This window comes from Coenobita brevimanus, chromosome 92 (genome assembly GCF_032717465.1).
Source record: "Coenobita brevimanus isolate Jiangsu-jjx chromosome 92, ASM3271746v2, whole genome shotgun sequence".
Lineage (NCBI taxonomy): Eukaryota > Metazoa > Arthropoda > Malacostraca > Decapoda > Coenobitidae > Coenobita > Coenobita brevimanus.
In genome coordinates, this window is record NC_137045.1 from 30,319,311 (window position 1) to 30,335,120 (window position 15,810).

Genomic DNA, 15,810 nt, shown 5'->3' on the forward strand with positions numbered 1-15,810 from the left:
ACCTGGACATTTTTTGGCCCTTAGAGACATAATAAAGGTCATATTTTTCAGACACTGTACTACAGATATAGCTACAATAACAAAAATATGGGTAGTCACCTTAACAACAGTAGACAACAGGCCTGATGACCTTAAATAACAGGGGTTCCGAGGCACAGCAACACTTACAGCGCCACACCCCCCACCGCACCAACACTTCCCTCCACAGACTCCTCTTGAGCACCTTCCCCAGGAACATCAAAGTCACTCACTTCGGCCATAAACCCTTCGAAGTCCAATGCAGACACTTCTAACTTTGCATCTTCTTCATCCTCAACAGGAACAGGAGCAGACGATGTCGCTGGTTCCGCAATTTCACGAACTTGAGCCCGCTGTGTGTAACTTGTTATGAGCGTCTCTCTTCTCCTGTTTATTTCTTCCCTGTGCCTGTCTGTGTAGAAACGGAAGAGTTTGTCGATACCAACCAGAAGTTCCTCCGTTCTTAGGTTGCTCACTTCCTGTTCCTTCACCTCTTCCTTGAGCTTATCCACGGCAGCAAGGATCTTGCTTATGTTTGACATACACAGCTCAGTCCTGCCTTCCATCATGCTAGGTTGCTCAACTTGACTCTGCCTGGCGTCGGGCTCTGTGTCAGCCTCGTCTATCCGTTGCAACACTTCCTCGGAAGGCTGTTCCTCAGTAGCAGTGTGCACTTCTTGTATGTCCGCCAATGTAACGTCCTCGAAACCTGGTACAGCTTGTGCTGCTGTCAGTGTTGCTGCCTCAGCCTCGGCCAGTGGTTGAATGGCCGTCTCCTGGGTCGTGTATAAGTGAGGCACGAGCATTCGCCAAGCATGGTTCACTGTTGCAGGTGTAATCTGGTGCCAGGCTTGTAGGAGAAATTCAACTGCGTCCTTCTCCGTAAAATTACGCCAAAATGCCTCAACAGTCATGGCATCTGTGGCAGGTTGGGATACAGCTGCTGGCGGAGATGGAACGGGAGCAGATGCCTCATCAAGGTCTTCGTCGTGATCTTCTTCTAGGGCATGAAGCTCCTCTTGCGTGTCGGTCTTCCTGCGTAGGTAGTCGTACACTTGCTTATGTAGAAGTGCTTCACAGTGGCGATCAGTTCTTGATCCAGTGGCTGCACTAGTGACATCATGCAGGGCAACAGAAACACAACACGACAATCCTTATGCAGATATTCTAGGTATGAAGGGTGACTTGGTGCATTATCAAGCACAAGTAGCATCTTAAATGGAATGCCCAGTTCCCGACACTTGGCCCTGGCATCAGGGACACAGCGCCTCGTTAACCAGTCTGCCATAATGTTCCCGGTCATCCAACCATTTGCGGACTTGTACCAGTACACGCCACTTGCATCCATGTTCGTGAGGTTTTTGTAGCACTTTGGGTGTGAAGCTGTGTGTACAACAACTGGCCTCATCTTGTGGCTCCCAGACAGGTTTGGAGCGAACATTACCATCATCTTACACTTCTGCAGCTTGCGACCAGGGGCTTGTTTCTGTCTTTTAGCGATAAAGTTGATTTGGGCATGGCCTTGTAATATAACGACATTTCATCGACGTTGTAGATCTGGTCCTTGGTGTACTGTCCCTCTTCAAGAAGCGCTCTAAATATCGCAGGATAGTCTATCGCGGCCAGCTCGTCGGCAGAGGCACATTCACCAGACACTTTCACGTAACAGAGTTCCTTGCGCTTGAGAAAACGGTCCAGCCATCCAACCGATGCCTTGAAAGGTTTGTCTACTTTTAACCTGTGAGATGCTGCCTTTTAAAAGAGCTGGGATTGGTTCCGAATAAATCTTCCATTCAGTGGAACACCTTCCTTCTCCTTCCTCAATATGAAGGTGGCAAGATAGCGCTCCATTAGTATCATAGCACGATTTCCCACCCGCGAACGGCCGTCTAGGTCAGAGGCACCGTACATCTTCACTACAGCCCTTATGGCTTCATGGTTCTTCCAAACAGTTCTCACGGTAGATTCAGCTAGTCCCAGGGCTCTCCCGATGGCGGTGTTTCCTTGGCCCTCCTCCTTCAAATTGATGATCTCTAACTTGGTGGCGTGCATCAGAAGTTTCTTAACTCCTGAGGTTGGAGCCATGGTGCGGCGAAGTACAGGCAAGGATGGAGCAGCAAAAAAAAACGCCACACGTTGTACATGACAGGTTAGCTGTAGAGAGCGGATCCGCACTGTGCACGAGCCATGACTGTTATGGCGTGCCTGCTGCCTTGTACCCCAAGCTGCGCAGAAGAATGCCTGGGAATTTCTGCACATGAACAAGACGACACGTGACGCGCTGTGTGAGGGGTGGTCGCGCGCTAATAAAAAATGGCATTTTTGAGCCACTCCTTGCCTCTGCCTCAAGTTCTTTGTGGTACTCTCGCGCATTCAAGGTTTTTGGTTATGATTTTTGGTCACTCGCGGACAATGCGAATTGCGCACTGTGATGACGCGCACTGTGCGAGCCTACTGTATTTGTTTACCATCGCCAAGGAAAGAAATGTATCATCTGCAAATAATTACATTATTTATCAAGCAACACTTCCATTTACTTCAAAACTCTTGTCTGTTTCCTTCCACTTATCATTTTTCTTGTATGTTCTTCCCTGTCTCCTGCAGCTCCTGCCTTCGTTCATTAGACTCTTTGGACCTTCATTTAATCTAAATGTAAGCAGTGGTGTGCCTTACCATATCAAATCTCCAATACTTATTTGGTTTTGTTAAAATGTTGGCCAGAAGTGAATAGTCTATGCTGAAAGGTTGAAGTTCAGCAGTGCTACCAGAAGAGTACTGTTTTAGGTGAAACAAAGAGTGGCTTACGGTTCAGTGATAAAATGCAACCACCACAAGAAATTATAACTAGTATTAGTGTTTAACCATGATTTTCAGCTTAAACTCCACATCTATTTAACTAACCCACTTCTGGTAAATCAGAATGGTTCTTAACTGTTCAATTCAACTTAAATAAAGAGGCCTTCCAAACGTATAACTGTTGCTATTTTTACCAGCAAAAAAAAATATGTAAATGAAAATGATCATACAAATAATGACATGTTTTGGCCAAGATAGGAAGTTAGTTGAGAGTCTGACTTGGAGAGTATGAAAGGGGAGACCAAGGATGAGCTGGAGGGATGGAATGGAGAGAAATATATGAAATGGGGTGTGTGAGTAGGAGGGATGGCAGCCAATGACAAGAAAACTCACTGGTTATTATGCTTTATTAACAGTGCAATATCTCGTGGTTTCTGCACCTTTCCCACAATTATAGTAACTGAATCGACAGTCAAATGGTTTCTGAACAAAATCTCTTGGAATTTCATTTAAATATGTACTATATGTGACCTGCTTCTGTTATTTCGTATATATTGACATTTCTACCTATGTTTCACCATGATCAACAGCCTATGCAACTTCATTATCGATGGTAATGGCTTAACCATCGCGAAACCACAGATTACCTTCACACATAATTTCGAAGGAACTACATGTAAGCCATGTAAATCTCTTGTAATAGCTTTAATAGGGTCATAACGACAATCAAAATGAAAATATCAGAGAGTAATCTGTCTTCCTCAACACGCAACTACTCTTCTTTACTGAGGATTCGTCCTTAACTTATTTTTGGCCCACCGAATTAGGCTCATTGTAAATGGTTCAGAGGAGAAAGAGACCTTATAATAGCAAGAAAGAGTAAGTGGTAAAAATTATGGGACTGAATTGTGAAATCAGCACGGATTTAGTTGGCAAAATTCCCGAGTCCATTGACGTACGAAAAAAACAATCATCCCGCTAGTTCTTCTCTCTGCAGGGCTTCTGCTGCGAATGAGTCGTACGTCTGGCAGCCGGCGGCACATGCCAATGAACGCAAGGAGTCACGATCAGTGAGGGGGTCAGGATTGAACGCTACACCCCCATACCACCAGCCACAGTCCACTGCCTACCTCAGTGTTGTGTGAACGGTCGCTGTGATGAGATGTTTATTTGCTTATTTCCTTGCTCCTCGTTTCCTCTCAGAACTGAACACGTGGTTCCAAACTAACTTTAGTTATGCCTAAGGACCCTGAAAGTGCTATGAACACAAGAAAAACATTTATTCTAAATGAAAATGTAAAATGTTGGATGAAGTGGCATGTAGCATTGCAGCTTAAATGCAAATGATCAGACATAAAATGAGCCGGGATGTTTACGATGTGGATAGTATTCATTTTTGGAAAAAAAAGTTAATGATGGAACAGTAAAATGCATGTATTCGCCTTTAGGGCACCGTGTGAGAAAAAAAAAAAAAAGAGAAAAAAAGGCTTTGTGCTTGATCTTTTAGTTATAAACTTACGATCTTTGGTCAAGTAAATTCGGATCTTACGATAAGTGAAGACACTACGTGTTGACATAAAGAGTTAAGCAAGATAATTATGTGAGTTCAATTCTTGTGAATTATACTGTCATACAAATTATACTGTTTGGCTGACTTGTTGTTTTCACAATTTCTGCATTCGTGTGTATCTGAGAAGTGAGGTACGCAATCACTCCATGCTGAAGACTTCTTTATCATTTCGTTTCGTTTTTAAAGGCTCCAACAAGTTTGCATGTGTCGGCCTTGGTCACCTAATGGTGGCTCTCCACGCTAAACGATCCATTGCAGCCTCCCTGTTCAGTCCTTTAACCCTAAGGTCACACTTAATGACCTCGTCCCATGTCTTTCTCGGTCTACCCCTCATAACCCCACCCCCAATATTAACACTTCTCACCTTCCTCACCCAATTATCATCCCCCATCCTCTCCACATGTCCAAACCACCTTAATCTACCTCTCCTCATCACAACACCAATACACTCCAGTCCCATCCTACCTCTCAACTCTTCCATTGTAAACCCAGCCCCTCCAGGCCTTGGACGCAGGGACGCACTGCACATCCACCTAATCATTGTCATTTCTGTACGTCTGAGCCAGAGAATATCTTCCTCCCTCACTGCCCAGGTCTCACTGCCATACAGCATTATACTCCTAACACAAGCTGCGTACAAAGACCTCTTAGCACGTAGGGAGAGCCCTCTCAATGTCAGGAGAGGCAAGAGCTCCCTGAACTTCTTCCAACCACTTCTCACCCTAGCCACAGAGCTAGCTCCAGCCCCACCTCCAGCACACAACATGTCTCCCAAATAACAAAACTCTTCCACACACTCAAGAGATTCACCTGCAAGTTCAATCCTTTCACATCTGACAATCTCCACCTGCTCACCCCGGCACGCCATACACATAAAATCAGCATTATCTCGCAGTCTACCTCTGATACCACTACATCTCTTATGGACCCATTTATCACACACACCGCACAAGATGGAATTACTTCCCACGCCCTTGTGGCAAACTGCACATGGCCACTCTCCCTCGTCTTCGACAGTACCGCCACCAACCCTACATATCATCACTTTTGTTTTATCTGCATTTACCCTTAAACCCTTTTGTCCCATACCATCTCTCCACTTCCTAAACCTTTCCTCCGCCTCCCTTTCATTCTCTGCAGTCAACACCAAATCATCAGCATACAACAACTCCCACGGGAGTCCGTTTCTAAAGTCACGTGAAAGGGCTTCAATACCATGATAAACATGGGACTCAAGACTGACCCCTGATGCACACCAACATTCACGGAAAACTCATCACTCAAATCTCCATTCACTCTCACCTGGGTGTGAGCACCCATATACATGGCCATAACCACTCTAACCAGCCACTCCTCCAAGCCAAGCTTTCTCATTGCCCACTTCACCACCTCTCTAGGGACTCTGTCAAAGGCCTTTTCCAAATCAACAAAAACAAATTAAAGATCCCTTCTCCTACCAATATATTTTTCCTGAAGCTGTCGAACAATGAATATGGCATCAGTGGTCCCCCTACCTGGCATAAACCCAAACTGTATCTCATCAATATTCACCCTTTCTCTAATTATACTTTCTAAAACTCTCTCCATTACCTTCATTATCTGATCTAAAAGCTTTATACCTCTATAATTTCCTCTTTCCAGGGCATCACCCTGCCCTTTATACACATTTACAATTACACTCTTCAGCCAATCATCTGGGACAACACACTCATAAATAATCCTATTTATCAGGTCAGTGACTAAACTCACCCCTATATCGCCTGAGGCCTTCAACATTTCGGCAGTCAACCCAGACACACCTGCTGCCTTCCCCACCCTCATCCTGCCTATTGCCTCACTCACAGCAGCAGTATCAATCAAAGGCCAAGGGCCAGACACTGGATCTGCTGGCTCCAAACCTTCCCTGTCCCGGTCAAACTCCTCATTCAACAACCAGTTATAATGCTCTCTCCATGCATCTTTAATATCCTCACTGTTCACCACTACCCTTCCATCATCATTCTTCACACACTGCTCACCTATGATATCTTTATAGTTTGTTTTTTCCTTTATTGTTGATGACTAACGGCTTTCAAAAAGTTTCACGCTGCATTTTTTTTTTTATTAGTACCGAAAGCGATTCGTGACGAAATATGCGTGATGTTGGTCGGCCATTGTTCACGTCTTGTTTAGGTCAAGTTTATGCTTGATTTCTAATGAGGACTGTCAAGAAGCTTAGTGGCAATCCTTGGTATTAGGGGCCAAAACTAATCGGTTAGGTCAGGTTAGAATGCAGTAGCTATGCACTGATGTGTCCAGTCGGTGAGGTCATATGTAAACACACTGTCTTCGGTGTCTTAAGGCAGACGTATTTCTAATAATCTACCTTTAAATACATTTTTAATGAAAAATATGAGGCTCCTAGAACCTAACCCCCTATTTTACATGTAAATATATGTCACATTTTACCACGAAATCGATTTTGCACGTGGTTCTGCATAACCTATCTTGTGTTGTATGAAGACTCAACTGTACTGTATGTACACCCTATAAAAAAAGAATCAGGACCCTTACTGCACGGTACAATATGCCACACCGCACGAAGGAATTTGAAGCCCCAACTGAGTTCTGGTGCGTATCAGTGGTCATTGCGAGACGCATCAGCTCGTGGGGTCCCGATTCTTTTTTTATAGGGTGTACAGTACCTGGATTACTGTACTGAACTTATCTGGATTACTGTGCAGTACTTTACTACAACACCACACCTACCTGCTTTCTTTTGTTCTAAATATAAATTATTTTATTGATTTTGTATGTCTGCACATGTTTATATGCTTAAAAATGTGTTAGCATGAGTTCCGGGGGTATCAATATGACTAAGCCCCAATCTAACGTAATTTTTTTTTTTTCCGCATGCTCAGGGTTCCCTAGGGTGCCGTTAAATCGAGGTTTTACTGTACCACTACACTAAGTGGGTGGATGATGGGTGCACCCATCTACTATGGTGTTGTAAATTATTTACAGTAATTTAATTTGTAATCTACTGAATGTAAATGAACCACAAATATTTAAAAACTGCACAACTAGCAAATTTCTTTCAGGTTACCATCACTGCGAAAGGCAATCTTGAGAAACATGTCTTAAGGCTGCCATCACTTTGATATGAGAACTTCGCAATTGCATCATAAAAATGCCAAACATGGAATTGCATTGTAATATGACCTTTTCTGTTACAAAAGTTGTAATAAAACTTTCCTAAAAAATGCAGATATCTTTTAAAAATTATAAATATTACTACTGTATTCTCCCTACGTGTCAAGTGGGGTTGGTGGAGGATTAGTGCCCCTCACTGTAAAACAATTAACTCTAAGCCCTTGGCCACCTCGTTTGGGATATGTGGCATCTGGCAATGAATGAATGAATGATGTATATCACATTTAGGGGGGGCCTGACCCGCTCAAGCCTATCACTGAAACTCCTCATCAGAAATCAATTCAAAATCATCCTCAAACTCACCCAAGGACACAAGGGTGGAGTCCTAAGAGCGAGTCATTCTGGCGAGGGGCAGCAGCTGACTAGGTTCAAGCTGCTGCTGGCGGACGGGGGGAACTGAGGTGCTCTGTCCTGTCACTAGCGATACCAGGTTCTGGCACAGCGCTGATAGGACGTTACCTGCATTCTGAGATACCATATAACACTGCTCATAATCTGTCCTAGTGGTTCTGTTGCTGGTATTTACTGTTGCATGATGGTAGGGACTTGATGCTGCTGCTGGGGCCTTACTAGTGGGGCTTCCAGCCTACTCTGCCCCTGCACTTCAAAGGAAAGACACTCCATAAAGTCCTCCTCCTCATCACTGCTATCCCCAAAGAGCAAGGACACAAACTCCATTTGGCAGCGTCCCCCCTGAGTCTGGGTCTGGGGTTGAGGAAACTCAGGAAGCTCTATGTCAGGGGCATCCAGGTCTTCCACACTATCATTGTTGTAAAATGGGAAGTCCTCAGGGAGACCAGGGGTAAACAACAGGGAACTATCATCCTGACCAAACCCAGTGAAGGAAACAGAGGTGGCCTATCTCCTGCCAGCATGAAGCCTCACCCCCTCGCCTGCCCCATGTCCCCTGCCACCTGCTTCACATGGGGCAACCTCCTCCACCTCTGGTAGATCCTGGGAGGTTGGGGGCGCATCCAGGAACCCCTGAGCCTGCAGAGACTGCAACTCCAGCAGGAACTCAGAAATGCCACTATCCAGAGAGACATTGAAAGTCTCCATAGCAGAGTTGTCTCCCTTGAGAGCAGCGTGCATCTTGCTGATTCATGTGTAGAAGGAATCCAGGAGGAGGTGCAGCATGATGCCTGGGCCGGTCATCACCAGCATCGCCATAATGTACACCAGCATCGCACCAGGAACTAAGTGGCCTACTACACCACACAGGCTCAGCACTATTGTCACTATAGCAAAGAAAAGATGTCTTAGCTGAAGGAGTCACGTGTAGTTGTAGTTACAGCTACAGAGATGAGGTACAAAAACAAACTAGCTCGGCCAACCTCTAACAATCATTGCAGTTGATTTAAAAAAGGATATGATTCAATTAAGAAAGAAGAAACCATAAATTTACTGCAGAAGTACAGGCCCGTGAAAAAATGATAGATGTCATAGCATATGGATATAAGGATGATAAAACTCAACTACGTCTAAATACTGTACAGAGACAGAAAGGGAGATGCAGATATGATGTAAAAGACATCAAGGACACACAGGCTTCAGAACACTCTTCAAAGTAAAGTACCCTCGCGTCCAACAAGCGTTTGTCCAGCACGATTCGCGTCCAGCACGGAGAGCAAAAAATTAGTACAATTTAATACGATTTAAGTACTGTAAAACGGGTGCGTAAGCATAACACGGACGGAGCTCCGAGAAGTGGGTGAAATCCGCAGAGTTCGCCTCTAGCACGATCACCCCTGGTCTAACACTGTCATACTGGACGTTCCCGTGATGCTGAGAACCAATCAAAACTTCCAATCAAGTAGCCTCCCCTGACCGCTATCGTGACGAGATTGTGATGTCGCCCAATGAAAAACGCTTCTGCTCTCATGTGATGTTTTGTTTAAATTTCTCCTGCCACAGCGCCACTCAGTTGCATAATTCGCACTGGACGGTGCTTTTTTCTTGCTGCATTTTCTGCCCTTGCTACTGCATTTTACTCAGCTCATGATGCCTAGGAAGCCTTCTGAGAACCCCAAGAAGTGGCGGCACCTCCCTCAGGCCACCAAGCTAGAATTCATCGAGAGGCAGAAGAAAGGGGAGAGGAATTTCGAAAGATTTATGAGGGAGGTTGAGGAGGAGCAGCAGCCATTACCCACTAGTGATGCCAGCAGCCATCCTCTGGGGACCCAGTAGGACTACCTACAGCCTCAGATACCACCTTCCATTCCCAACAAGCCCACCAACACTATCCTGAAAGGTTAGTTATCATTCATAGTACAGTACCATTCATTATAATTACAGCAGTACTAATATATATATAGGTATATGATATGTATATAAGGTGACTTTTCCTAGGGTTGCTGACATAATTCATTTTTCCCCATAAGCTCTGTTGTTTGTCCAACACGTTTTTGGTCCAACACGGGACCCTTGCATGACAATATTACCGTGTTGGACGCGAGGGTACTGTAATTTTAAAAACATACAAGAAATGAAAGGAAAAGGCCTTGGGTAAAGAGATGACATGTTTATGATCAAAAGTTTTCTTCACAGATAACGGGCTGCAATTTTTCCAATCACTGGTAGAAACCAAAGCAAATACTGGATGACTAAACATAAGCATGAAATGTGAATTATAAATAAGTCCAAGATCAAATTTATAATTTTTAATACAACCGCAATCCAGCTTCACAATTTGCAATACAAAGTGCACAAACAGGGGGTAAGTCGATTGGTAATGTAGTGAATTATCGTATTTATAATCTATTTATGACATTAATTTCCCACAATGACACTCAGTCACTGTGACCATCACTACTCACTAGTGACTCTGTCCATAACTTCACTAGGACCACTTTTCAGAGTCCTCACTGACTCAGAAGTTCAAGTTCAGAAGTTCACACTTGTGACATTTGACACTTCTTCACACCCACACGTCAAAGTCAGCCTGAGTCCTCCGAGACTGAGAACAATTCCATCCTGAGCAGGTCCATGTTCCCTTTCATGAACACCAATTGCTCGAAGTTCTCTGAGGTCAGACTTGCTCTTTTGGCCTTTATGACATCCGACCCCTGGGAGAACAGTCTCTCACAATACATTATAATAATATAATCATATCCTTTATTACAAAAATAATATTACGAGGAAAAGAAATAGCCTTTGTGCCACTAACAAAAATCAATCTGACCAGCAGCAGAATGCAGTCCACAGAACTTAAACAGATAATTCATAGAAATGTGCTTACTCTTGCAGATAATAACTCAGTAAGACCATAGAAAAAAGTAATTTCAGTGATCGTCATTACATTAGCCCTTAAGATTGTCATCTGCCAATTGTGGAACAACTGTGCATGATTAGCTGTGCGTGCCACAAAATTTACTGCCAAGCTGGCTTATAGTACATTGTATTGTATCATATCAAATCATTTCTCTTGGTATCGCCCATCCTTACTGCAAACTGATGCAGCAACCCCTCACCTGCCACCGCTGCTGGCCGAGAATCCTGTTCAAGCTTGATAGCCTGTACTAACTGACATCGACCGCCACGTGGGAGACTGCGGACAGGATTATGATTACAGAAGTACTTCTGCAACGCAATACTGCAAGTTTCGGACAAGTCTGCTGCAATCGCAACTCTGCAACTGAAATCATGTGGTCTACTATTGTGGAAATTGCAGATTGCAGTGGTGCCCCGCTCTGATGGTTACAACCCAGTGTTGTAAATGGTTTCCTGACTAATTGGAAACCACTTGTCTTGTCACTCACTGTAAAGACGTCAGAAAAAAGGAGTAAAAAGTGACAGAAAAGATGGGAGAAACAGGAAGAGAGAGAGAGAGAGAGAGAGCAGACACAGGAAAACAGGGACAAAGGTGAATGAAAAATCAGGCAGCACTACAAGTGAGTGGAAGTAGCTAACGCTGATATAAAAAAAAAGAAAATGTACAGTTGAGAGAAAAGAAAATTTGGACCAGAAACTGCAACTGTTGAACTTGAAAATTTCTAAAGAAATACTTATCAAAAACATAAAACATATTTATCAAAAACATATTTGACAAAATATGGCATACCAGTACATGGAATACAGAAAAGAAAGAAGTATATAGCTAAAGGATATTTGGAAAAACAAAGCAAACAAAATACAGATACCACATACTTATATAACATACCACATACACTGGTGGAACACATGGATATGGTAATCTGGACAATGAAAGCAACAACATCCAGACAGGCCATAAGTCACAACGGAATAGGATGTAAAATCACTGAGGAATTTGAAAAACTAAAATGCAGGAGGATCAGATGGGATGAAGTCTGAATGTAATAAAGTAGCTACCGGTACTTAAAATGAGTGAGCAATGTATAGAAATGCTGAAATACTGTTTCAATGAAATTATAATATATGGAAAACCCGCTACAGGAAAGCTTGAAGAACTCAAGGACCCGCATGACACCAAAGAAGAGCAAACCAACAGCTCAGGATTCATGAGCCATAGATCTAACAAATACTGACTCTAAAGCTTGCACCGTATGTTAATTAAGAAATCTAAAATAGAACAAATTAAACCAAATAACTTAAATAGTGAAATGCAATCAGGATTCATACAAGGAAGAAGGACAGAAGACAACATCTTTATATTAAAGTATTATAGCAACAGAGATGAGCTACAAATACAAACTAGCTACCCCTAATAGTCACTGCATTTGACTTTCAAAAAGCATATGATTCAATTATGAGAGAAGAAACCATAAATTTACTGAAGAATTAAAGGCCTGTGAAAAAATGATAGATGTCATAGCATATGTATACAAGCATACCCCGGTTTAATTGGTTAGGTAAAACCCCATCGTTAGGTATGGTATCGTATATCGGGGTACTTTTAACATGTAAAGCAATGTGGAGAGTTTATCAGCTTTGGGTTTCCCTCAAAACCATGCCCAAAACTCACCCAAATGAGCCCAAAAACAAGTTTAAAGCCAATCCAAATGGCCTAACAGCTTTCAAGTAAGCTAACCTAAGCCTAACACCCGTGAATAACTCAGTAAAACCAACAAATAAAATCTGAAAATCATCAACTATGAGTCTGGAAAAAATCAGGCTTAATAAACTGTACCCCAAAAAGACAATGTTCACCCCACCTATGGCTAAAATACATTAAACTAAGTCTAAAATGTTTATAAATCAACCTAAACACACAATTATAGACTAAAATATCATTAAAATTGGCAAAAAATTCAAAACTCATTGTTAAACTGGGGTCTGGCCATCGTTAGGCGGAGTATGGTGGTATTTCTACCCCCATTGTTAAGCCGGGGTGTCGCATCTAGGGGTATTGTATATCAAGGCATTACTGTATAAGGATGATAAAACTGAACTATGTCTAAATACTGTACAGGGTGATGCAAATATGATGCGGAAGATGGCAAGGATGCACAAGCTCAACGACACTCTTCAAATTAATTACATTTAAGATCATACAAAAAATGGAAGTTAAAGACCTTGGGTACAATGATGAGGGGTTTATGATCAATAGGTTTCTTCACAGATAACGGGCTGCAATCTTCCCAGTCACTGGTAGAAACCAAAGCAAATACTGGATGACTAAGCATGAAATGTGGATTAGAAATAAACAAGTTCAAGATCAAATTTATAATTTCTAATAAGAAAGACCAACTGGAAAAAAACATATGGGTTATAAGTGGTGGAAACACTCAAGCACTTAGGCATAAAAATTTGAAATATGAAAGACTGCTTTTGGAAACAAAGAAATGATTATAAAAAAAAAAAAAAAAAAAAAAAGTGCAGAAGTTGGAAAATATAAGATACTCAGTGACAGTAAAAAGTTATGATAAACTGATTGTTAGGAAAACCTACGGGAAAAGTTTGGCACTGACAGGAATTATGTACGGTATAGTGCAGCCTCATTATACAACCCCTCGTTATGTGGTAAATTGCTACAACGATAATCAAATAGTTGTATGATCTTAATACATTAAAAAATTAATCGTAACGTTTGCCCTAATGTTATTTTCGACGGCCGCCTCCGAGAATCTCGTACGGACATGGTGACACACGCAGACTAAAATGGCCACCAAGTGTTTACACTGGCCATAATCGTTGCCTTCTGTTCTGTATTGTGCATGAAAGGCCACTGAAACATCATTATTATCACTAAATAATAGTGCAAGTGATTAACAAACAGTGCAGTGTGCAAAAATAAGTAGCTATGGTACTCAGAAAATGTGCAACAAATCCCAACATACATAAGGAAAAACCAACATTCCATGTTGAGATTGTTGCAGATTTACTGATATGCTTAGGTTAGGTTTGACTGTATTAGATAAGTTTAGAATAGATAAGAAAGATTTGGCTAAGTTGGGTAGGGTAAGGAAAGGTAAGGTAAAGTTAGTTTGGTTGCATCAGATTATCAGTAAGTTTAGGTTTAGTTTAGTTATATTCAATAAGATTACAACTTATGAAGCTTGGGTTCAGTTTGGTTAATTTGATAAAATTAGAATTGATGCATTTACATTAACTAGGTTGGGTAAGGTAAGGTTAGGTATGTTGATATTAAATAATGTCAGAGTAGATAAGGTTACAAATGGTTATATTAAATAACATCAGATTGATATGGTCAGGAACAGTTATATTAAATAATATCAAAGTAGTTAAGGTAAGGTATGGTCATAATTATTAAATACTATCAGAGTAACTAAGGTTAGGTATGATCATATTAAATACTATCAGAGTAAATAAGGTTAGGTACGGTTATATTAATATCAGAGTAGATAGGGTTTGGTACGGTCATATTAAATATCAGAGTATATAAGGTCAGGCATGGTCATATTAAATATCAGAGTATATAAGGTCAGGCATGGTCATATTAAATATCAGAGTATATAAGGTCAGGCATGGTCATATTAAATATCAGAGTATATAAGGTCAGGCATGGTCATATTAAATATCAGAGTATATAAGGTCAGGCATGGTCATATTAAATATCAGAGTATATAAGGTCAGGCATGGTCATATTAAATATCAGAGTATATAAGGTCAGGCATGGTCATATCAAATATCAGAGTATACTGTATAAGGTCAGGCATGGTCATATTAAATATCAGAGTATATAAGGTCAGGCATGGTCATATTAAATATCAGAGTATATAAGGTCAGGCATGGTCATATTAAATATCGGGGTAAACATACGCTTTATTTGAGGCAGCAGAAGCACCTTACCAAATCAGTTCTTCCTGAGAGTCTGTTATCTTTTTCTGATAATTTCTCGGGTGGTAAATAAACGTTTCATGTGAAATTTGTTTCTCCCAATGTTTTAACCCATTTTTCAATCATAGGGTCTGAAATAGCAAACCCTTCGTAAGTACTACTGTAACACAGGATAAACTCACAAAATATCATCGTGTTTACATTTTAACAGCTGATCGAAACGAAGGTGCGACGGTGCTAAATCATTTCTCGCTGAACTCGCTATAACTGTGCCAAAATGACTGCATCACTAGTTACCCGGAAAAAAAAAAAAAAATCACACCTGGGAGTGTATATCTTTGTTAAATTAACGTTAAAAAAGGGTGAGTTAGAATAAGTTACTTTTCTCCACGTCCAATCATATTTATTAAAACATTTCAGGATGTTGGTGACAAAGGTGACAACAAAGCTTATTGTCGTGATGACATTTTCCTACTAAATTCGGCCCGGGAACCTCTACTGTGTACAGTAAATGCAATATGTAGGTAGTCATATAAATCAGGTAGTTACTCACTGGCGGCAGTCTTCCCGTAGCTCTCACACGGTCAAGACGTGATTATAATTTTCTAAGTAAACTTAATGTAAAGTACCTACAGAATATATTGTTTTTCTGAGTTTCATTTCGTATATACTATAGTTTATATTCTCCTTGATCATATTGTCATATTTTTACGGAAGAATTTGTGAGTCATTAAAATGAAGGGTTACACCGTACCCATAGAACGCCGTTGGAGAGAGAACGGTGGTACGAGTCTGGTAACAGAAGTAAAAATGGAAGGAGTTAGGGTCCCATTCTTAATTGACACAGGGGCACCCAGAACTGTTGTGAGTGGTAAGTTCCTCAAGTTGCATAATTTAGAAGAAATATTATTGCCCAAAGTGACGGATAATTATTATGTCTCCACGTTCAAAAATGTGAAGATGGAATTTACAACTGCCCAGAAGAGAAAGAAAAGGAATTTGAAGTAGAAGAAAGA

General features: G+C 41.5%; 1 pseudogene; it reads right to left on the reverse strand.

Annotated features, from left to right (window-relative positions):
- Positions 1-7,829: 7,829 nt before the first annotated feature.
- On the reverse strand, positions 7,830-15,552 carry LOC145412181 (uncharacterized; annotated as a pseudogene).
- Positions 15,553-15,810: the final 258 nt, after the last annotated feature.